The 23,550-nt window shown below is 36.8% G+C and overlaps 1 protein-coding gene across 10 annotated transcripts in view; it reads left to right on the top strand.

Moving 5' to 3' along the window:
* TENM2 (teneurin transmembrane protein 2) overlaps positions 1 to 23,550 on the top strand; it is a 1,269,291-nt gene that overhangs the window by 565,459 nt on the left and 680,282 nt on the right. The gene's annotated exons all lie outside the window — the stretch shown is intronic.

The following is a 23,550-nucleotide window of genomic DNA, read 5'->3' as shown; positions in this document are numbered from 1 at the left end:
CATTAGTGTTCCAGCAGCAGAGAGCAGAGCTCATGTGCAGAAAGCAGTTCTAGCATTGTCCAGAAGTTCATATGTTCTTTTGGTGACTTTTGCTAGGTTCTTTGCTAACTAGCAGGCCAGAGAGGGAAATTCAATGGGCCAGTTTCAGATCTTTTATTAAATTGCATTGTATATACTTAAATTATTTTGCATGCAGTTTTTGAGCATGGAGTTTCATGCTAAGTGGCTTTAAGAATTAGGTATTTATGTCTCACCTGTAAACATGTTTTAGTAAGCTGCAGGCTTCTCTGCCAATACATACCTTTATTGCATATTTAACATATGCTTGAGTAGCAGAAAGAGACTGTAGGTGAGTATTCTCTTAGAAATATACAAAGTTGGGAATAAAGGCAGTTTACAACTTCCCGAGAACTTCTGATCTGTAGAAGTGAAAGATCCACAACCAAGTGAATGTCCAGGTCCATAAGCACATCTGTCAGCTCTTAATGCTATATTGCTTAAACCCATATTTTGTTATGTTTCTACATCTGGTATTTTGTTGCTTAGATTTATCTTGGAGACATACAGTAAGAATAGGATGTAACCATCACATTTTTCTTCCCTTCTTATTCCTAACTGATACAGATGTGCTCACTGCAGTTTCCTTAGCTCTTATTGCTGTGACAGTTAACACACATGTGAGGGTTTTTTACATTTCATGTGTGCTTGAAATGTACACAAGTTACATTATTGAGAATTTTTTGAAGCTTGTCCCATGTTACTTCCAGGCTAGGAAAAGCTGAGAAGTCTTATTCATCTTTTGAGAAGGAAAATGCACTGAAAAACTTGTATGAGAAAGAGCAGGAATAATTTTTAAAGAAATCATATTTAACAAGTCTTGGATTTCGGCTTGACGCTATGGCAATGCATATGTATTATACTGATGGAGGTGAAAAGTTATCTGTCTCTTATGGGATGGAGATGGAGAGGTGTGTATCAGAGAAATGGGAATGTGCGCTGTAACAAATACAGTAGTGACCCATGTGGTTAATTTAAGGGCATTGGTGTATGTTCTTGGAATTTTAAATTAATTTTAAACCGAGAATAAAGTAAGTTGTTATGAGCACGTGCACTCTAAACAGTTAATTTAATTTAGCTTCCATAAGCATAACACAGGATGTATTGAAGGGTAGTCAGCCTCTGGCTGATTTCAGATATGTTGCACAAGATGAAAAGGACTTAATGGTTTTAATAAAAAGATGTTTTAGGTCACAGTTTCAGCACTGCTATGCAGAAGAGTAGTTTCCGTTCTCTCCCCTCTGATTTCCAAGCCAGCCTTTCATTTCAGTCTTCTACTCTCTGCCATTACTTGCATAGCTGTGTCATGAAAATGAGGAGAGGGCTAATCTAGGTCCAGCCTGCTGCTGCCCCTGGCTGGATGCCTCCAGGAGAGTTCTGCAGCTTCCCATGTGCCTGAGATTGGATAGTGTCCAGAGTCTTCCTATAGAAATAATCTATTTTTGAATCACAATGTATCATGAATTGTCTCAGCTGCCTTAATTTCACTCCCCAAACAGGTGCCATCACAGAAATCCCGACAGTTCTGCAGTCACAAGGACAAGTTTATAGATGAAAGAGGCATTATAGGAAGTCTCTAAATTGAGGCCTGTTTTGCACAAACAACCCATTCAGTGACTGTCATGGATCCAACCTGCTGCCATGCAGATCACTGCATATTTTCTCAATTGGAAAGCCACTGTATTTTTTTTGCTGGGGCAGAGGTTTACTCACAGCAGCAGAGCACCGCCAGTGCGCTGAGTAACTTCTGCCCCTGGAGCAGGGCAGTGCTGTGGTAGTGGAGAAAAGTTTTCAGTCTGATACTGGGTAGATCATGGAAGTCAGATGAAACCCTGACTGAATAAAGCTGCAGTGAGATAGTGAGATTACCCATTTGTGCCAAGATTTTTCCTCTCATCTTGCAGACCTCTTATCTTGAACTAAATTAAGATGGACTCCAAATGGTGCAGCTAACAAGTATGCCTTACATGTTTCTTTTAGTTGTAAAAGAACAGTCTGTTGAATCTGCTTTATTGTTTGATTTCCATCCTTTAATAAGTGCTGTAAATCATAGATTATTTTTTTTTCTAATCTATTGAAATCCTTCCTCAGTGCCAGTACTTAATACTTTCACCTCCCTCCCCGGCCTTCTTCTGTTTGTCATTGTATACATTGCACAAGGACAGCTTCAGAAGAGAAGTGCTCCCAGCTTTAAACAAGAGTCTGCTTTAAAATTCTCTTTGAGGAAAAAACGTACTTAGAACATCATCCTTCGTAATCACATTAGTAGGAGACTAAAGTAATTTCTTATCGCCTTTGCAAATTAGGATTTTGTTGGCATGTTTTTTATTTCTTCCAGAGTTTGTCTTAATGAATACAACAAGCTCGGTTAGTAAGAGAAAGTGGTAGAAATGCTGTCAGAATAATTTAATTACACACTCAGCAGTAAGTATGCATGTTGACAATAGTACATTGGTTTTTGTACAGACAAACACTGGGTTTTGACATCCCAAGGAAAAAAATAGAATAAAATGTGAGTCTGTTAAGAATGATTTTCCTACAGAATTTTGCATCTAAGAAATGTGAAGGTAGGCTGTAGTTCTCCTGATCAGCCAAAGCAATAATCTGTACCTGAAATTATTTCCAGTTTCCTTTACTGTGATGTTGATTCTGGGAAGAGGAAACAGGGGAGGGGGATGGGAGAGAAAGGGAACAGAAAAGGATGCTTTCTTCCTTCTGCTGATAGTGATCTCTGAATCTCCAAAACAACTGCAAAACAAGGGAAACAAAACATTCACATTGATTAATTTTCTCAAGTAAACAGCTTATTTCAAATTTTAGCTACATTTTCTTGGCTGAACGTAATGCTTATTTTTGTGTTTCAGAAGAGAAAGAAAGGAATGTTTATTTCTGAGAAAGCAAAACTTGAGTCTGTGAGGGTTTTTTTTGAAGTAGTCAGGATTTTTAAAGAAAACTTCCAACCATGTGGTTGTGCTTCCCATGTGTGATAGGAGTGCTCTAGTAGGTTGCTTGAACTACTGAGAAACGACTAACAGTTTCCTTCATTATTCAGATGCTGAAAAGATTGGTGCAGAAGTATCTAGGTGCTAAAAAACGCCTTTGTTTAGATTGTTCTTCACTCTTCTTCCTCCAGAATGAAAGCTCAGAACATCACTTGTTATTTTGTATAGCCTGATCTTGTTTCTCTTGATGTGTAAGAGAATTTATCAGCTGATAGATTTTCACAGCAGTATTATTCTCCAGAACCATAATTTTCATAACAGTGGGGAAGCAGGGGGATCAAAGTTGTGAGGACAAGATTGTAACACAACCAGGATGTTTTTACACTGCAAAGCTTACAGTGAAAGAAGTGAAAATGAAATAAGTACTGAACTTCTCCAGTCTTTTCACAAAAGTGTTTTGGGTTAAATCCTTTTCCTAAGAGCTTTCTGCTCCTGGGGTGCTTGCTGGTTTAATAGTGGTCCTCAGAAAGTACTTCCCAAATCTCTTGCATTCCTTCCTACAGTGCAGCTTGTGGCACTGTATGGGGAGAACATCCCATTGCTGGCTAAATACTTTGGAAAGGCTGAGTTTGAGAAAATAATGTTCTGAACTGCTTGGGTATCCAGTGCTTAAGGATGGTTGCTTCTGTAGGAACAGTATGCTTTGTTTTCTTTTGCTTTCTCTTGTACTGAGAAATCATTTTTACTTCATGCTGAGATAAAATTTGAAGCTGTAAATGTTTGTAAAACTGTTGTTTAAGACTTGTAACTCATGCAGTTAAACTATATTTATCCACAGTCCCAATTTAAGAGGCCAGTCTGTCTTTGTGTACTTTGTAACCTGCAGACAGAAACTTAGGCCAGGTACTCAGAGACCCCATTGTGGTTAGTACATACCATACCACCACTGGTTATGTTCAAAGGAGAAAAGTACACTGATCTTTACATCCTCTCAATTTCTTTGTGTCTTTATTATGTTCCACTTTGATGATAAATCTCCTTTCTGCCATTTTTAATTGCTGAAAGATTTTTTGAATCTTTATCTCAACCTGAAGGATTTTTTCCTGCTTTTTCTGTTTGCCTCCTCCTGGGAGTGCTAATAACCTATAAGCATGTCCAGTAGCAATACTGCCTATCTAGCCAGATGAGAAACAGGATCAGCAATTAATTGCTGATGGGCTAATGGCTTTGCAGCTTAGCCAGCTGTGCAGCACAGTGCCCTCTACACAGCAATCAGCAGCACTGAACTCAGTCAAATCCTTTTGCATTTCATTAATGCCAGCCATTTCCTTATCATGTTTTATACATAAACATCTGGAATTAATGGTAAACTCAGATCTGCTCATATACATGCCATGCAGATGGAGAGACACAGACTAAATAGAAAAGATTGCTAGGAGGAGCAGTAGTCGGAGAATGGCTCATCTGGACACTGCTGTTGGTAGCAACACTTCATTTTGCAAAGGGAAAATAGGAACAGTAAGCAATTGCTCACTAACTGTGAGCATTTTAGCTGGAGCTTACCTCAGAGAAACCCAAAAAGTCAACAGAAAGACAACCAGCAGCATTCCACTGAGCAAAATCTTTCTTTCCCAGAATGGGAGTTGAGCTGAAAATCCCAAATACAAGGTTAAGGACAGACTGAAGCATGCAGCCTGCTGATCCAATGCTTCAGTGAGAACAGATGGTATTCTGAAACAGTCCATTCATGATCATGCCGTAATAAAGATTAAAGTTGCGTATTCCCCAGCAGAGGTGCTTCCAGCAGCCTGACAGCTCATGAGCAGGTTACTGGCCCTCCTCTCCCACCATCTGATTTCTTTTTGTTGTTCTTTTCTTTCAACTTATCTGAATCTTAGTTTATTATTATTTTTTTTCCACTGTTCAACTTCTCTATAAAAAGTCAAGATAAAGAAAAGGGCTTATATGACAATTGTTTCCCAGTTACAATAACCTATTAACTACAACAGGAAATTGTCTTATTGTTCCAGACCATAATCTTACAATAATGTTTTTAGTCATACACATGTTGGAGCTGTACTCCACTTCCAAGGTGTGTGAGGTTGATAATTACACAATGAATGCAGGGCATTCTCTCATTGAGTTTGTCCTTGTAAGCTAAGAAGTGTGGGGGTGTTATAACAAGGCAGCAGCTGTAACTGACATTCTAATCACAGCTGGGAGTCTGATATAAATGAACTCTTTTTTTTCCCCATAAGTTGGCTGCAACTGTTATTTTACTGGTTACGATGGAATTTATACCCTGACGAGTTGTATAGTTGCAGACAACCATCTGATCACCTGGGAGACCAGTGCAGAACAAATAATAACCTTCCTGTAAGTGCTGTGCTGGTATTGCATCACAGTTCTAAACTTAATGTGATCTGAATTTTGATGCACCTCATGTAAAAGAGATAACTATGTTTTCAGTGGTCCATTCTTTTGTTGTTGTTTTTCTTTTTTTATCCACTTTATAAAGACTGTGAGTATCAGAAGTGCCTCAATATTGTCTCATTGGTATTGCATTTGAAATATGTAACTATATCTTTGCCAAACAAAGTTTTAAAAGCAATGATTTAGCTGTAAATGCAATATCAGGGTACTGTAATCATGCATAACAAATAGGAGTTCAGGTCCTGATTCACTCAGGGTAGTTTGGAAGGCAGTGAATTCTTACAGTATTTTGATCAAAGTATATGTTCATTAAAATTGAAACAAATGCTTGCTTTCAGCCTGAATCAATTACTTGCTGCTCAGTAACCATTCAGGTGAGGAAGCTTTGTTTGAATTCTGTGATTCTTATAACACTGGCTGGAATTATGCCAATTTTGCAATCTGTGTGATGGAAAATACTGATACATACATGTGATGTACACAATGCCATGAATTTCTTTCTCATGGTAAATACTCTTTCCTATTATGTTAGGTAATGAATGTAAATGCCTTAGTACTGTAAATACCATGTATTATCTCTAAGGAGGTCTTCTGCCTTCCACTTTTATTTTAGAAGCCATTAGTGGAACCTTTTTAACATGTAATACTTGGTGGCATTGCTCTGCCATTTGCAATGATTGGCTCAGCTTTGAGGCAGGTGTCTGTGTTGCCACCAGCAGGAGACGTAAGAGATAATACTTTTGTAAATTAAACCAAATACTTCTAAAGAACACGACCTAACATAACCCAACATAAAATGCCAAATAAATAAATTGTTTCATAGGCTGAAACCATAAGTAGTTAGGAGTTCTGGGTACTGTCTTTCTTGGAAATAGATAAAAGGAAAAGGCTGCGGTGCTTGGCTTCTTTTGCAGATATCCTTAACTAGATTAGCTATAAACAGTAATGTTTGGTTATAGTGCATGGGTATGCAGTATCAAATGTATTAGTTGTATTGTGCTACTGGAGACTTAGTAGACTGTGTGCTGCATAACGTGTTCATACCAACTCCAGCTAGGCAAACAAATATTTCCAATTAGCCCACTGCCTTGGAAATGCAAGGTCACTAAGTAAGACTAGAAGATCACTGAAGGCAAGGTTTGATTTAGAATGTAATACTTTACACTGCTAAAGTCAATTTGGTTCAAAGCTAATCAGTGGGAATTCTGACTATATTAATAAAAATTGGATATGATAATTTCTTAGCTTTCTCCTGGCCGTGCTGTCATTTTCTCATCTAAAAGAAATAACCCTGACTTCAATTTGAGTGTTCAAAACTGCTGTGACTTTTGGATCCCACTGCAACAAAGTGGGATTATGTCATGTGCCTTAATTCCTTACCTATCACAATCCAGAGAACCTTCACAAATGTTCTATATCCAGTTCTCCATTTATCTTCTGGAGTCATGTGTAGACCTGCATAACTGCATCATATGAGAACAGAGTAAACACAAACAGTGCTGTTATCTCAAACTAGACTTGGGTACATAATGTCAGGATTCTTGCTGCAAAGAGCAACCTCCATTATCCAATATTTGATTTCAGGCACTGGGACTGCTCAGGCTGAGCAGTGCCCACAGGTGAGTGCTGTGTTTATTCCATGCCATTGACAGTGCTGACAGTCATTGTCTTGGAATTCTGACCAGGGGTTCTTGTGGAAGAAAATGGTAATGTTCCTCAACCCGAGCTGTGTCTTTCCTTCTCTTTTACAGTGCTTCCTTGCAGAACTCCTTGCTAAAATGTCCCTAGCCCTCCCTCACTTTGTTTGCACATGTGTTTTGTTATGTTTCCATAAAGCACATAGTCCCACCATAGCTTAGTCTTCTTTTGTTGCTGTAGAATTGTCTGTTTCACAGAATAAGCTACTGGAATTTCTGCTAGCTCTAACCTAGAAGTGGCCCTGAGAGCACCTGGCAGCTCCAAGGCTGTCCTGGAGCAAATAGAACAAGCTGCGTGAAGTTGTCACAGAGCTGATCTAGAGAAAGAGTGCAAGCATGTGCACACAACAAGTGTGCCTGTGCATGCATGTGATTTTCATTGCTAGGCATTAAGCCCACATTTTTCTGACAGTACAAACTTTGAGCCTCTGCATGTTTCCTTTCTGATTCTCTTTCTCATAATTTTAAACCAGTGGCAGATGTTTATAGAAATACAGTACCGTAAGATTTTTAGTACTATGTGAACAGATAACAGCATTACCAGGTTCTGGATTGTGTGGTTTATTTTCTCCATTTTGTCCGTTCCTTCTGAAAACACTTGCTTTTAAAAAATAAATGTAGTCACATTGGTCTCACATGAAATTTTAAGTATGGCAATATTGTTAGTGTAATTCCCAAAGGTATGTGCTGTGTCTAAAGCCAGCAGTGATCTAAGTTGAAACCTGGGCAAGAGCATGTCTTTGCAAATAACACACAAAGATAAATAGTTTGACAGGCTGCTTGGTGAATTTAAAGAGCAGCAGCAGATATCTGGTAGAAGCAGGTCTGTTGGCGAGGTTTATATCTGCTGAGATATTTAGACTTGGGTGTGTTTTTTGTTTTTGTTTTTGTTTTTTTTGTTTTTTTTTTGTTTTTGTTTTTTTTTTGTGGGAGGGGGTAGTAAGAGAGAGAGATGATAAAGGGACTCACTGGAGCCAGCAACATAAACTGTCTCCAGACCTTCAGTTGCTATTACTCAGGGGAAAGTGATGCCGCGACAGCTTCTGTACCTCTGGTTTGGAGTTCACCTAAGGTTGCTTGGAACAACACCAGCTACTTGAGTAACTGAAGCTAACTCTGAGGAGTGAGAGGCTGTTGTGTTTCAAACAAAGCAAAATAAAACACTAGCAACACCAGGAAACTACAGAAACAAAAGCAATAGAAAGAAAAACAAAAGCAAGGTGTTCACTTTTAGAATTGCATTATCATTACCATAGAAAGCAATATGTTTTCTTATTTAGGCAGAACTAGAGAAGGATGTAAGAGTATCAGAATTAAATATATATAATATTTATATATATATATATTCTTAGTTTGTTTTTCTTAACTTTGGCTCAGTTCTGGTGTCTTTGTTAGTTCACTGCTGCTGTGAAATCACTCTGTCCTAAGACTGATTCAATATATGGAGGTAGACCTTCAGCTGATGTAAATCCACCTATAATGTTCTTGGGGTTTGACTGATTTACATACCATGATGATTCAGTATTTACCTCAAGGCTTACAATTTATAAGCCAACCAATTTATGTCGTGACGATTTCACACTGTTTTGCATAACCGATATTTTTAAATCCATGGTCTCCTTGGATCCTAATTTTTTGGGACAGGTTTTTAATTATATCCAGGTAAATGACCACTGTGTTGTTGATTGCTACGTAGGATGAGTTATTTCCATGCATTTTGAAACAGAATTCAATTCATGAATTTTGTTTAAACTAAAGGAGCATCATGTTTGCTACTGCATGCTTTTGTCCACTGCAGCTAATTACCAAGATGTGTGCATAAGTGAAAACATTTCTGTTCTCATCATCCTTCCCTAACTGTGATTCATTTCAGGTTGCCACAATCAACTATTTGTAGCATCACAGTTCATTACTGCTTAAGTGAGTTTGATGTCACAGAGTCCTTGTTTTTTTCTCTGTATCTCTAGTTAAGGAGAGGAACAGACTGTAATTAGGAGGAGAAGAAGCTTCTGCTGTATGTGTGCACATTGCATGGTCCTGGAAATCAGCTGTAATAGAGAGGAGTCTTCAGAAAAATAGATTATTTTAAATAGAGTTATTAAAAGATTTGATTTGAAGGTGGTGACTGAAAAAAAATGAATTGAGGATGATGCTATGTGAAAGATAAAGGGCAGCTCATGCATCAAAGGTTAATTTTATCCTAAAGTGATGAAGAAAGATGAAAAGTATTTATATCCAACTTAAATAGGCTGACAACTTGATTGCAGAATATGTTGTTGACTGATAGGTCCACCCAAAGAGACTGAACTTAAGTGCTGGGCAATAGCAGCTCCAGATCTGAGAGAGATCATAAAAGCTATAGCAGAACAAGTCTCAAAAACAGGTGGTTATTTCAGGTAAGTCCTGTCTCAGGGGTCCCTGATAATCCTTCTACTGCTCCTAAAGGGGTGGGTGCTGAGTTCCGCTGTAACTGCTTCTGGTGTCAAAAAGGGGCATCTGCTTTCTGAATCCATGAGATGAGAAGAAAAGGATTCCAATTCATAGTTCATGTAAGCAAACTGGAGATTTTCCAGTAGGTTCTGAGCTGTAGTAGGATGTAAGGTGGGAGTCAGCAGAAGGAGAAAGATGTAGGAATGAAATAGAAGGGTGCAGCAGATATTGAACAGCAATACAGACTGATATGAATACTAATTAACTCAAAGCCAGACCGAAGTAGGATCATAAAAGTCAGGGACAAGAACTTAGCAAAAAATCACAGTACGTTTCACTAGGTTCTTTGGAAATCATTCTGGCATACACTATGTTTGTTAACAATTCACAGAGAGAGCTAAGGCTGAAGTATACAGGTTTTCAAATAATTCTTCTAAAATCAAATTAAAAGAATTCTCAGGCTCTTCTGCTAATCACAGACATATTTATTAAAGATCTGTTTAAAGCATTCCATTGTTCACCATAAATATTCATGTTTATTTTAATAAGTGCTTTATAGATTTATTTTAATTCCACCTAAGACCCTCCAGTGGCTAGAAAATTTCATATTCAAGTCCAGGTGTACAGAAAAATGTGGAATGTGTTTCTAATATGCTGTAGTGTAGCTATTAAAGAGTATTATTAATGACAGCTATTCTTGTTGTTGTTTTTGATTGCCACAAGAGAACACAGAGCTTGCAGCTGGGATTCTTTGAAGCAACATTCTATTCTTTAGGGAGCTGTTATTTCAATAAAAACAATGAAATCAGTTAGCATAGGTAATAAAATAATTATAGTAATTTATTTTGGCTATTAAGACTTGAATCCCCTTAGCTAATCATCCACTTAAAACTGTTACTCAAAGTGCCCTGGTTGCTTTTGCCTTAAAGTTAAATATCATGAATTTGGATGTGCTGATAAATCCATTTTTAATAAATTCCTGCTGTGTTTTTTCTACTAGCGTTAATTAGAACACTAGCAATAATGTTAATGTTTTGTTATTCGGAACTAGTAAAGGATATTTCCTGTTGTCCCATCAATAAGAACAGTCATTCCTTGACTTCTTCATACGTGTTTACAGATGCACTTGGTACTCACTTGTAGTTACATTAAAAATATTCTTCATGAACAGAGAACTCTGTAGGTGAGCTCGCTAGAACTTCTTCTGGCATGTGTGTTAGCAGAAGTGTCCATCTTTCATTACATGGGATGCAATAATTACTATTCTGAAACCAAAATAAAGTATCTTGAATTAATTCAAGCTTTGCTTTATTTTGATGTAATTGACTTACAATACACCATGTAAATGTCCTAAACCAAAGCAGATAAACGTTAATTTCTGTCTTAACTCAGATAATAGTGTTAGTTATGCTTAAGAGAACAACTCTAGTCTTTCTTTCTTTTATACAACATAAGGCAATCTGTAATAAGTCTGGTTTTAATTGCTGTTTCAGTAACTACAGAATATCTGTATTTATTTACAGAGATCAGAATCTGTTCTTTCACAGCTGTATTGCTAAAACAGTAGTAAAGAAGTTAAGCATTATAGATTAACTGACTCTACATTTAAATTCTACCATCTATAGAGGAAACACCATTGTAGTGTTTCAACATCATTTCTCCTGAACAGACTCAAGTAATCATTTTTTTTAATAAAAAAGACAGTAGAAATCTACAGAGTAAAAGCCAGCAATAAACATCTCTTTGTATAACACATATGAACACACATATATAAGGGGTAATAGAATTAAATTCAAGAGTTCAAAAAGTGACCTTAATTTGTGTTAGGATATGGTAGAACTGATGATGAGTCACTTATCTAGATCTGTGGTTTTAGATACCAACAGACTTAAAACCTGAGATATTAGGAATATTATTATACAGGGATTTTGCTAGTAACATTTCTCTCTCTCTTTTATGAGACATTCAGCTCCTTTGAGGGAGGAATAGAAAGTGTCTTTGGGGAGTTTCAATCAGGGAATAAATAAGAATCCAAACTAGGTGCATTGCTTCATTTTAATCCTCTAGGAATCACTTTTTACTCACAACAAAGTGCCACAAATTTCCAGCTTCATAGAAAGCCATAGATTAAACTGCACTGCATAGGATTCCTATATAATATATAGAAATTTATTTTTATTATGTAATTTTATTGTATAAAAACTGACCATTTTTAATTTACTTTCTGTTTACAGTGTAATGGGTAAGATAAAATTTCATGTTAATCATGTATTATTTCATGGTTTTCTTTATTATGCCTCTGCTCTAGAGATCATTGACTACAGGGAACCACTTAAAAAAAAAAAAAAAAAAAAAAAAAAGAAGCTTGAAAATAAAATCAAAAGGTGTTTTACAGAGAAGAAATAAATAAGATTCCGGTGGCACTGTCTTAGAGGTTGCCTTTTTTAAAGAGAGTGTCATGTTGTGAAACAGCTTGCTAATGGTTTTTGAGTGCTTTTGTTCATCAGTATTTAGTTCAAGGTCTCTTTTCAATGTTAAACCTTATTTATTTTCTTCCAAGCAATGTCTGAAATATCAGTAGTCAAAATAAGAATTTGCAAGCCAGAGAATGTGGTGGTCAATTTAGAGATATCACTGAATGCTATCTTTAATTAAATAGGAAATAATAAATAAAAGAGGAAAGGTGTTCTGTGCTCCAGGCAAAATAGTACAGTACCTGTAGGCTTTTTCAGTCTACGTAAAGGTTTTCCTCTGTTAAATTTCAGCAAAATCTGTTAACTTAAAAGTAAGGAAAAAAAAAAAACAGAAACCAACGCAACCTGTAAGTGAGGGATTTAACACACTGCACAGCCTTTTCAGTAGACAATTATGTGTTTCAGTCCATGGGATATGAAGTGTATATTTTTTGTAGTACTTTTTCAGATGTCAGTGACCCTATTTCATGGAATATAAGTCATACTGTGAATTTAAAGATCTGAAGAAAAATCGATAAGTGAGACATTGAAGACTCTTATATCAACTGAAAATATTTTTTTTTCCGTTTTCTCTCTCTCTTTTTTAATCTTCTACCTGAAAGCTCAACCCAAACATCAAAAAATCATTGAAAGACTTGGATAATAATTACTAGAGTCTTGGATTTTACTGTAAAGAGCTTTTGTATCCTGGCAGTATTTGAAGTGCTAATCCACTAGGTACAATACCTTTGGATAAGACATGGGTAATGTAAGAGAGTTAATCCATTGCGCAACAAAAAATATTGCTCTACATCCATTTTGAAATTCTTCTTTTACCTTCACAATCAATAAAACCCAAAGTGTGTTGGCACAATTCACATTAAACTGTTTAAAACAATTACATAATTGTGATTGTAGTTCCATATGCATGCATTAGATGTTACTAATAGGGGAGACATTTTCACATGCATATATTCACCAGCATCTTAATCAAAATGAAGAAAAAAAAATAAATAGCCTTTAATATCTTTGAATATGTTTTCTCCCTGTAATTTCTTTATACGTGGATGTGTTTCCCTTATTTCTCAGATTTGGAAGTTTAGTCTTGAATACTTCAAATTTTTGGAGTGATTCCTATACTCAGAAGTACATGATTAGAAATTTAAACACACATTTCCCAGAATAAAAGACCAGATTATGTCATATGCAGTGATTATATTTAGTCCAACAGATTTAATCACGATTAAGATGCCATTTATAAATACTTCAGTGATTGTAGGGGTAGAATTTTATACTTTCCCTTAAATCTGTTTAGGATTTTCAGACAGGCAGAGCATTGGAAGTCTCTACCTAATTTTTCTGCTTCAAATGGATATAAACTATTAAAATCACTTCAGTGGTCGGTTCTGAAATGTTAGAGAAAATGAGAAAATGAAGATGAGAATAAAATGATCTACAGCCCAATCAAACTATCAAAAAATTCAAGGACATATATCCTGCCATGTAGTCAGATGTAATAACCATTTAAAATTTTGAATGCACAAAATATCACCAAGATAGGAATTCTGAGTATATGTGAATTTAAAGAGGTAGTTTTTTGTTTGTTTGTTTGTTGTTCTTTTTTTTTTTTTTTTTTTTTTTATAGAAAGACACTGAATTGAACAAAAAGAAAAACAGAAAAAGACAAGAACTCAGAGAAAGACTGTACTCAATAATACATATGAGAATGATACTGAAACTAAAAAACCACTAAGAAAGTAATTGAAAAATGAAAGCATTCTAGAAAATGAAACACAAGTCTGTGATTGAATCTGCAAGCATTTAACTCAAAAATTTGTCCATTTGTCAGTGTTTTACATTTAGGATTTACTTATAGATTGTGTTTTTCTAACAGAAGGCTATTCCAGGAAGAACTGAGCAGATGATGATGTGAGCTTCTTGGAGAACAGGGATTGCTATAAAACCTCTACAAGATACACCTTAGTACTGTGAATCTTTCTGGGAATTCATAAAGCCAAATTTCACATTGAGAGTGAAACCGCATAACTTGTAATAAAATGTCTTCCTACATTTGTAAATGCCATGAAGAAAAATGTGAGTACTGGACATGAGTGGACAGTAGAACAAGATAATTTGTCCAATATCAATGTAGATGTGAAAACTGTGACCAAGAAGGTCAGAGTGGTGTTCAGATTTCTTGTGCATCATTCACAATCTTGTACTTCATGCAACCTCTCCTAAATCATGCATGTCCAACCTACCACTTTTGCTTGTTCAGTTAATCTGAAAAAATGTGGATGCTTTTTAGTATTGATTGGGGTGAGTGTGGCTTAATTGCAGAATCATTATGTTTTTAATTTTGGAACTGCCAGCCCTTACTTTTTTCAACTGGAATTCAGTTTCTTTGATTAAGGGCTGCCATTACTAATTGTCTTTAAATGTTGGTTGGGATGGTTCTAAGTCTAAGTTTTGTTCTTCAGCAGTATCTTATAGTCTGCAGTCTAAGTCATTAATTAAAACTTTACTTTCTGTGGTAGGGCAAAGCTAGAAAGAAAGTTGCTAGTAAATCATGGAGGAAAACCTAGAAGTAAAATGATAACTTTCAGAAAATAGTGGATCTGTGGCTTTCTGCACCTCATGTGAGCTTCATCTTTATGCCCATTCATTCCTTTGCATTAAACTGATATGTGTCTATTGGTAACTGTAACTGAATTTGCCTACCCATCTCACATCTATTCACTGCAGTTCTGGAGGAAAGGTCAGATAAGGATAATATGTCAAAAGGGTATAATTAAGACTCAGAAAGATTAATACCTGTGGTATTTAGTGAAATTGCTTTTTAGTGGAATGCTCATCTGTTACTTTCATATTTAACATTTCTGCTGTTAAAATGTTAGTGCTTGTAAAAGTACAGAATTGGTGATAGACATTTGGTTTATATACTCTTTTAAACCAAAAAAAAAAAAAAAAGAAAAAAAAAAAAAAAAAAAAAGCAGAAGGCTTTTGTGGGATTTATTTATTTATTCATTTTTTTGGGGGGGAGGATGGAGGGGGAAGTGGCACTTTTTTTTCTGTTAAATACTAGATTTACACAAAATCACAGAACTGTAGGAGCTGGAAGGGATCTCTGGAGATTATCTAGTCCAATACCCCTGCTAAATTAAGTTCCCTACAGTACATTACACAGGAAAGCATCTGCGTAGGCTTTAAATATCTCTAGAGATGGAGGTTCTCAACATTCTATGGGAACGTTATTCTAGTGCTCTGTAACCATCAAAGTAAATAATTTTTTCCTCATGTTTGTGTGGAACACCCTCTGTTCCAGTCTTTCCCATTGCTCCTTGTTCTGTCACTGGGCACCATTTAAGAGTCTGGCCCCATCTGTATGACTTTTACCCAATTAGATATTTATTTAGAAGATCCACCCTCAGTTTTCGCTTCTCTGAATAGTCCCAGGTCTATCAACTTTTCCTCATAAGGAAGATGCTCCAGGCCTCCAGTAATCTTCCTCAAATGGAATCTTTCTAGAAGCTCCCTGTCTTTCTTGAACGGAGAAGCCCAAAATTGGACCCAGTACTCCATATGTGTCTTCTACAGGGCAGGGTGGAGCAGGAGAACATCCCTTGATATGCTGGCAAAGCTCTTCTTGATTCACTTCAGGATTGCATTGACCTTCTTGGCCACAAAGGCACACTGCTGGCTGATGGTTAATCTCACAGCCCTCTGAGATCTGCCAGTCAGCCAGTTCTCAGTCCACTAAATAGTCTAAACTTGCCTATGAGGATCTTATGGAAGACAGTGTCAAAAGCCTTGCTGGACTCAAGGTACACAACTTGCACTGCTCTCCTCTCATCTACATAGCTGGCCAGGACATCATGGAAGGCTATGAGATTGGTAGCTTCCAGGTAGGTCCTTGAAGAGTTTAAAGTTGGCTCTTCTGAAGCCCAGAGTTGGAATCCTATTTATTTTCTTATTTTTTCCATGCAAGATCCTGAATTCAGCTATCACATGGTCACTGCATCCAGCGCCTCTCTGAACCTCCACATTCCCATCCATCCTTCCTTGTTTGTAAGAGCAAGGTCCAGTGGCACAACTCTCATTGTTGGCTCTTCCACCACCTGTGTAAGAAAATTATCTTAAACACATTGCATGAACCTCCTGGGCTGTGTGTGTTTGGCAGTGCTGCTTTTCCAGCAGATATCAGAATGGAACGAAGTACCCCTATGAGAACCTCTGATTGTGAAGTTGCTCAGAAGTAACTGTAGAAGGTCTCCTCAAATTCCTCCTGTCAGGCCATCTGTAGAAAACACTCACAACGGTGCCTCTCTTATTAGTCTTCCCTTTAATTCTCACCCATGAGCTTTCCACTCTCTTATCATTCATCACTTGGCAGAGTGTGGTATGTTCCAGTGTTCACTCCCATAAAGAGCAACTCCACTGCCTTGCGTTGCTGGCTGATTGTAGGGCTCCGAGTATTTCCACTGTATATTTTTATCTGGTAAGCTATTTTAGTTATGTCAGTCAGTTGAACAAGTGACATCAATTTGAGAGAGTGGGGGAGAGAATACCATAAATGGTATCTGAGATATGTGTAATAGTCTCTAGTGACATAAGAGTGATAACATCTGTAAGATGAAGTGGAATAAATGTTATTTAATTCAACATGAAGAAAAAGATTTTATTTAACATGATTCAGCACATACTTAATACATAATTGAATGCAGATGAATAGCCTCACTGGAGTTTAGTGGTACATAGGAGCTACAGTTCCTCTGACTAATCCAGCTTCTATAAAAGAACAAAAAAAAAGAAGATAGATAACAAAAAAAAGTTAAATGAAGGAGAGGAGTAGTGCAAACTAAAATCCCAAAATCAAATTAATAAATATAAAATAAATAAAATTAAAATAATAAATAAAGAATTATAAATGTTTTTGTACTGTAATAACTTTTATTATTATTCATTCTAAGCAATACAAAGAGTTTCCCTTTTTATACATTCCATTCAGGTCTAAAAAACATCTGCTACACTGATGAAAATTATAGCAAAACTGTCAAATTTGAATGAAAATCTGCACCACTTCCCTGATTTTATAAAAATGTTTAATTTCTAAGTAATTGGAAGTTTTCTTTTATTGAGAAGTAGATACATGAATCATTGTTTTTCAAATGGATCTGATAATTAAGTGAATCATAGGTAGTGAACTTACAGGTTTACTCACCAGACCTTCTGCTAAATTTTGCTTCAGGTATAACAAGAATCAGGATTTTGAGCGCTGGCAGTACTAAGTACTCTGTATTACATATTTTATTGCATAATACATAGTGTCATTATATTAAAAAAATATCACTAGTTTGGGTTTTGAATTTCATTCAGAGAAAAGTAATTGATATCTATCATTGCTGTCACTATTATAGTGAGCTGTGAAATTTAGAAGATGCCACCCCAGTTTTGAACCACAGTTCCTCACTTCTGAAAATACTACGTATTGTATGCTTTATCACTGCTTCATTGATTTAGTTAAGGGTGCATTTTGTTAACAAAATTATGAATATATTTAGCTAGTATAATTAACAGTGCTTGTCTGTCTTGGACTGGGCATAAATATGCTTTAAACATGTATAGTAAAGTCTGGTGAAACACCCTATTGAATTTTCCTTTCATTTGTCAACATCCCATGGGAAACTATCACTGTGCATTGCACTGTCATTCTCAAAAGTGAAATAGACTGGATAAAACAACTGAAACAAAAAAAGCTTTAAGAGTCTTTCATTTAGTCTTTACTCAGGCAGAATTTCCACTGAAGTCAGTAGTTCTGTGAGGACTGTAAGAGCAGTAAAAAGTTCTTTATTGAAGAGAATTTGATCTCTGAAAAGTAGCTAAAACCAGAAATTTGAACTCAGTTTTTAATTACCAGATCTTTGCAGAACAGTAATTAGTTCTGTAAGTATCCCAGACAGTCCTTGGATGGTTTGTTAGTTTTTTAAAATTTTTATTTATTTATTTTTTATTTAGCCCTTCCCTTTGTAGAAGGGGCAATAAATAGTCTCTCTCTTGCATATTACCCACTTAAAATCACTTATGCTTTACTTAATTACTAAGAATGCAACAATTGCTACATGAAGTACTTGAGTACTTGCTAATTTTCTATTTCCTGTTGTACAGTGATGTATAGTGACAATAATGCAAAGATAGTATAAGAGAGGTGGTGATAAGTATCCAAAAGGTTATTTAAAGGAAAGACCCACCCAATAGAGGCCTTCAGTCTGCTGGAAAACACTAAAGCAGTCTCTACCAAGGAGCAATCTTAAAGAGATTAAATGTTAAATGAGGTTTAGAGGAAGTCGAATCAGGCTCCATCCTTTCCTTTCCTTTACCTCACCTGTGCTCCAACAGCTGACCCAAAACTTGCCTCAACTGATTAATCAGAGGTTCAGGCTGTGATTACTAATTTCCCATACAATTGTATTCACTGAATTTAACTAGTTGTGCCTCTTCATTATCAACTGTGTGTGTGTGCGCGCGCACATGGCAACAAAGGCTGATGCACTGAAGACTTAAGAAGCACGCAGAGGATTTTTGTCACTCATGAAGGTATGATTTGCCTTTGTAAACTGCAGGTATCAAAGCAGCTTTTCTATTCTGTTTGGACATACCACGTAGTAACAGGGGGATGAGAGGCAGCTGTGCTTGAGACCACACGAGGTAATTTGCAGACACATTTTAATTGCCTTTTAGAGAGCATGAAGGAGTTCCAAATGGTCTAATGAGTTCCAGCAAACACCTGTGAAATGCTTTTAGACCACCATGTAAAAGAGAAATTAAGAAAGAAATAAAGCACAAACCTAGCATTTATATTCTAATGGGGCTTCAAGAGAAAAAAGTATATATATTTTCATATATATGTCCTATTCTCTAAGAGATGGAAGATGAAAACAACTATATTTTCATTCCAATACTGAATAAAGAGGGCAAATTTAAACAAATGGTTCCTGAAATAGTATGTGTGGAACAGTTAATACGGGTTCCTTAGGAGCAGAATCTTGTTTGATATTGCATTACCAATAGTTTCAGTTTATAAATGTATTTTTTTTTAATTTTTTCATTGTGGCTTAGCAGAGTAATTGTGGTTGGTCTTAGCTTCATGTCTGTGAGACTGTACCTGCTTAAAGCAGTGGTGTTCTGAGTGCTTTTGCTACTGGTGGCTTAAAGATAACACCAGAACTTCATAGCAAAAGTCATGTAAATGATTAAAAATTCAGTATATTTTTATCTATGTTGTGTTCTGTATGAGGGCAGTTTTGTTGGAATTTTTGGTTGCAAAACTTCAATGATAATAAATTTGTTGCTAATATTTAGCATTAAACAGTTTCAGTGGATTATTACATTGAATTTCCATCTAATTTTGAATAGGCCAAGAAAAGAGCTGGTTTGGAATAGGTTGCTCAGAGAAAATGTTTAGTTATTTAGAAAAAAAATATTCCAAAAGTGGTAGAATTGAAAACTCTACAGAAGGTGCAAGTTGTAGACGCTGTGTGATGATTTCTTTTTGTGTTTTTTGCTCTTATTTTTAATTTATATTGAGAGGATCTGCAGATGGAAATACTTCCAAAATTTATTACGCCCTTAAAAACGCCTATCAGGAAATTTCTTTTCACCTTCAAGAAATTTGCAATTTGAGGGAAGTTATGGGAGTTGAACAATTGATTGCATATACCATAGGTGAATATCAATGTGACAAGAAAAAGTGTATGTTTGACATTTTGCATTTCATCATTTGAACTTGCAAGACTGATTTCTGGCATGCAATAACGTCTTGGGCCTCTTTGGAAATATTATATTTCTCAAATGATGAGAACACTGAATAGTTGCCTTTATAGAAAAAGGAAGGAAAGTTTGTTGCTTGAATGACGTGAAATGACAGTTCATCTCTAGAATAGGACATTGTGCTGTGAAGCTGCTGTATCATTATTTCCTTAGCAATGAAAAATTCCATTAAAAATCATCTCTGTCACATGCTTTATCGTAACATGTATTCTTCCTCACCAGCAAGGACAAAATATTTTGGGAACTGTGCATTGAAGAATGGACTCTGTATGTATATGGCATGCTGTTGCTTAGAAGAAATACTGTACTGAGGGGAAATTTTGTGGTTACCGAAATTCTCAGGATGGCATAGCAGCACATAGTGACATGAGGGCAGAGTTAAGGACATTATATATAAACTACTGGGCAGTCACTCTAATAAATATTACTGCTGAACTACAAAAAAATCTTCAATATCGTGAGTATTACATTAGGAAACCACAGAATCTGGAGGTAAACCTCAACATATCAGATAAAACTTAAAAGAACTTAGCAAGAAAATATACTACTTTGAGAAATAAAGTCCATGTCCTCCTTTGCATACAAAAGCTCTCTAAATTTATAATTATGGAATCCTTTTTATGGTATGTTCCAAGTACTTTAAAAATAATAATGTAGATGGAAGAAATTATAGCCACAATTTATTTCCTTTTTATGATAAATATTATTTGTGTTCTTTCTAAATCTGTCTCAGTTTCACTTTGCTTGCGTATGGAGCCAAAGTGTGGAACTGAATTCCTCCATGCAGAAAAAAAATGGCACCCACTGATATTTCTTGATGCTTGCAGAATGTTTCTGGAAACCAAAAGAGTGGATGTGAGCACATAGAGGTGATGTGTGTTGCATTGGACAAGTGGTGTCAACAGTGGTCACTGCCAGTGCAGATTTTTATGAGTGTGATGTGCAGGCTTTTCTTCATCACTGAATACAGAGCTAATGGTGGGGACTGAGTTAGAAAACAGTGTTTTGTATCTGAAAATTTGCTCTGTCGAGCAGTGCTATTGTGTTCTTTGTGCCTGTTTTATTTCCCATGGAAATAAAAAGGAGGCGCTACTTTCATTGCAATGTACTTGTATCTATTATATATATGTGTGTGCGCTTATAGTTAAATAGGAACAGAAATACTTAATGTTTAACAGCGCTGTATGGGAAATTGGTAATTATGCCTGAACCTCTGATTAATCAGCTGAGGCAAGTGTTGGGTCAGCTGTGGGAGCACAGGTTAGAGTAATTTAGGTAGGGAGCTCTGCAGCAAGCCAGTCCTGGGGGTTCTTCCGACGAGGTTTTCCACTCAGGAAATTCTCCGTCAAAGGTGTCTTTGGGAGTTTGTCTCCAAAGTCCCCAGTTTAGCGAGGGCCTTTTAGCCCCCATTTCTGTGGGGTAGTTTTTCTCCTTAGTTTGGTGTGACATACCTAGCCCAACAGATAAACCAGAAGGGAGTGGTGCTGGGCAGGGCTGAGTGGACAGGGCCCTGGGCAACCTGATCTAGTAAAAGTGTATGTTTGGTGGCCCTGCAAAAAAAGGGGGGTTGGAACTACATGATCCTTGAGGTCCCTTCCAACCCGGGTCATTCTGTGATTCTGTGGTGCCTTTGTTGCCAGGCACAAACATTATCACCTTTCACAGTGGTCAGCTCCTCCAAGCCGCACCCCTGAGAAAGACTACCTGTCCTGCTTGCAATCATGAGCAGAGGTGCTGTGTCATGATGACACCCATCATTCACTCTCCTGGATAGTTAGCAGTTGCCAGTCAGAGTCTTATCATCAGAAAGGCCTCACGAAGCAAGCTTTGAGACAATAAAAGAAAAACAGTTCTGTCCTTTACAGACGGCTTCTATATGGATGAGTTTTTTCTGTAAATAACCTTTTGGTTATTTACTATCATCTCTTCGTTATTGTCACCATACAAGCGCATATTTCAAAATCAAATCAGCACTGTCCATGGGCTTATGTATCTCTAAAGTGAATAAAGAGCAAAGTATATCAGAACAGAAATCACATCTGTCCTTATGAGATATTTGTTGAGGGTGATATTTCTGATTGTGGTAAACTGAGAAAAATCTGCATTACTTGCTATGAATGTGTCTGCCAAACATTTCATTTATTTATTGTGGTCTACCAACTATGTAGTAGATAAAAAGAAATCTCAAAGGAATGTGATAGGGAAAAGAAAGAAGGATTTAACTTTCTTTTGTTATTTGGCTTCCTTCTGACTAGAATGGATTATTATTAGCAGGGTTAAAGTCTGGCAACAAAGATCCCACGTGCATAGTAAAGGAAGGGAACAGAGCAAATGACTGCTGGGGCTGTCAGTGAGAAGGTAGAGGCTGAAGCAGAAGCCATCTGCTCCTGCTCATTGCAGATGAAACAAACTGTTTAAAGTGATAACAATGCTGGCTGACCTTGGCCTGCTCGTACATTTTGTCTCCCTTATATTTTCAAGGAATAAAAATAAAACATGTTTTGCCCCAGAAGACCTAATTCACTACAGACTTGTCACAGACTCCTGGGTGGACAACCTCAAGACTGCCAAGCCCCAACTGGAACTTGTTGTCATAGGCACCACAGGGAAGTTCCTGCGGATGCCAAAAACCCAGCTGAGGTACTGGCATTGACGTGACTGGGGACCAGACAGGTGTGTTCCCACACTGGAGAGTGTTCGTGTTACACAGCCTGCTGCTGAGCACCAGACAAAAAGCCAGGGCTCAGTCTTACAGTGAAATGAAAATGGAGAGGTGTGATTTAGAGAGAAGCCTCTGTTGTTCAGTCTAAATTAGGAAAAGGACAGATTCTTACTTCATCAACATTAGTGAAGACCCCAGCCATTTGACTTACTTACAAAATACTGTTTCTCCATCAAGAGCCATTTCTATGACAAGCGTATGCAATGTTTGTAACAGTATTCTAGGATGTGAATCTCTCCCTTCGCGTTTCTGGGGGAAAACAAAAAAAGAACTGAGTAATGTTACTAAATGCTTTTAGTGAGAGCAGAGTGAACATGAAGAAATTCTTTCATATGTTGCAGTTTTATTGCCAGGACTGCTTTTTACCACTGCATGAAATGTTAAAAGCAGTAGCACAAGTTAAGCTGAATTGTGAAGCAAGGTAAATTTTATTTTAATTAAAGTGTAGAATTTGGGCTAAGTCACATGGGTAATATTACATGGGTGAAATATTTGTAAAAAGAGGTCTCTGTGGTGTACAAATTGGAGTCAGACATCTGCAGCTGGCCTTGTACCCTCAAACTTTGGAATGTATCATCATGAATTTACAAAGAATTAAGCCAAACCAAAATATAGTCCTACATGATCCCGAACGTGAGCCTCATACTCCTGTGGTCTTTATTTATATAAAATAAGCTATCCACATATAATCCACTACCCACCATTGATTACCTAATTACACAATCACTCCATCAGTAAATCAGCACAACATCTGTGACCCTGCATGTCACTGCTGCAGCCCCCTCTGATTCCCCAGGAGCTTTACTGAGGCGGTTCTGCTGACATAATATATTCATTATCCATTAGATCTGGCACATGCTCTGCAGTGCTCAATTACAATACAATTGAGCAGAGGGCCTAGTGTCAGCCGATGTAATGACTTTCTGATTATCTGTCTTTAAATGATGAATGAAATGAAAGTGTACTATTCAAACCAAATGCAAGATTGC

This window comes from Coturnix japonica, chromosome 13, assembly GCF_001577835.2.
Source record: "Coturnix japonica isolate 7356 chromosome 13, Coturnix japonica 2.1, whole genome shotgun sequence".
NCBI lineage: Eukaryota > Metazoa > Chordata > Aves > Galliformes > Phasianidae > Coturnix > Coturnix japonica.
This window is presented reverse-complemented; position numbering and strand designations above follow the sequence as displayed.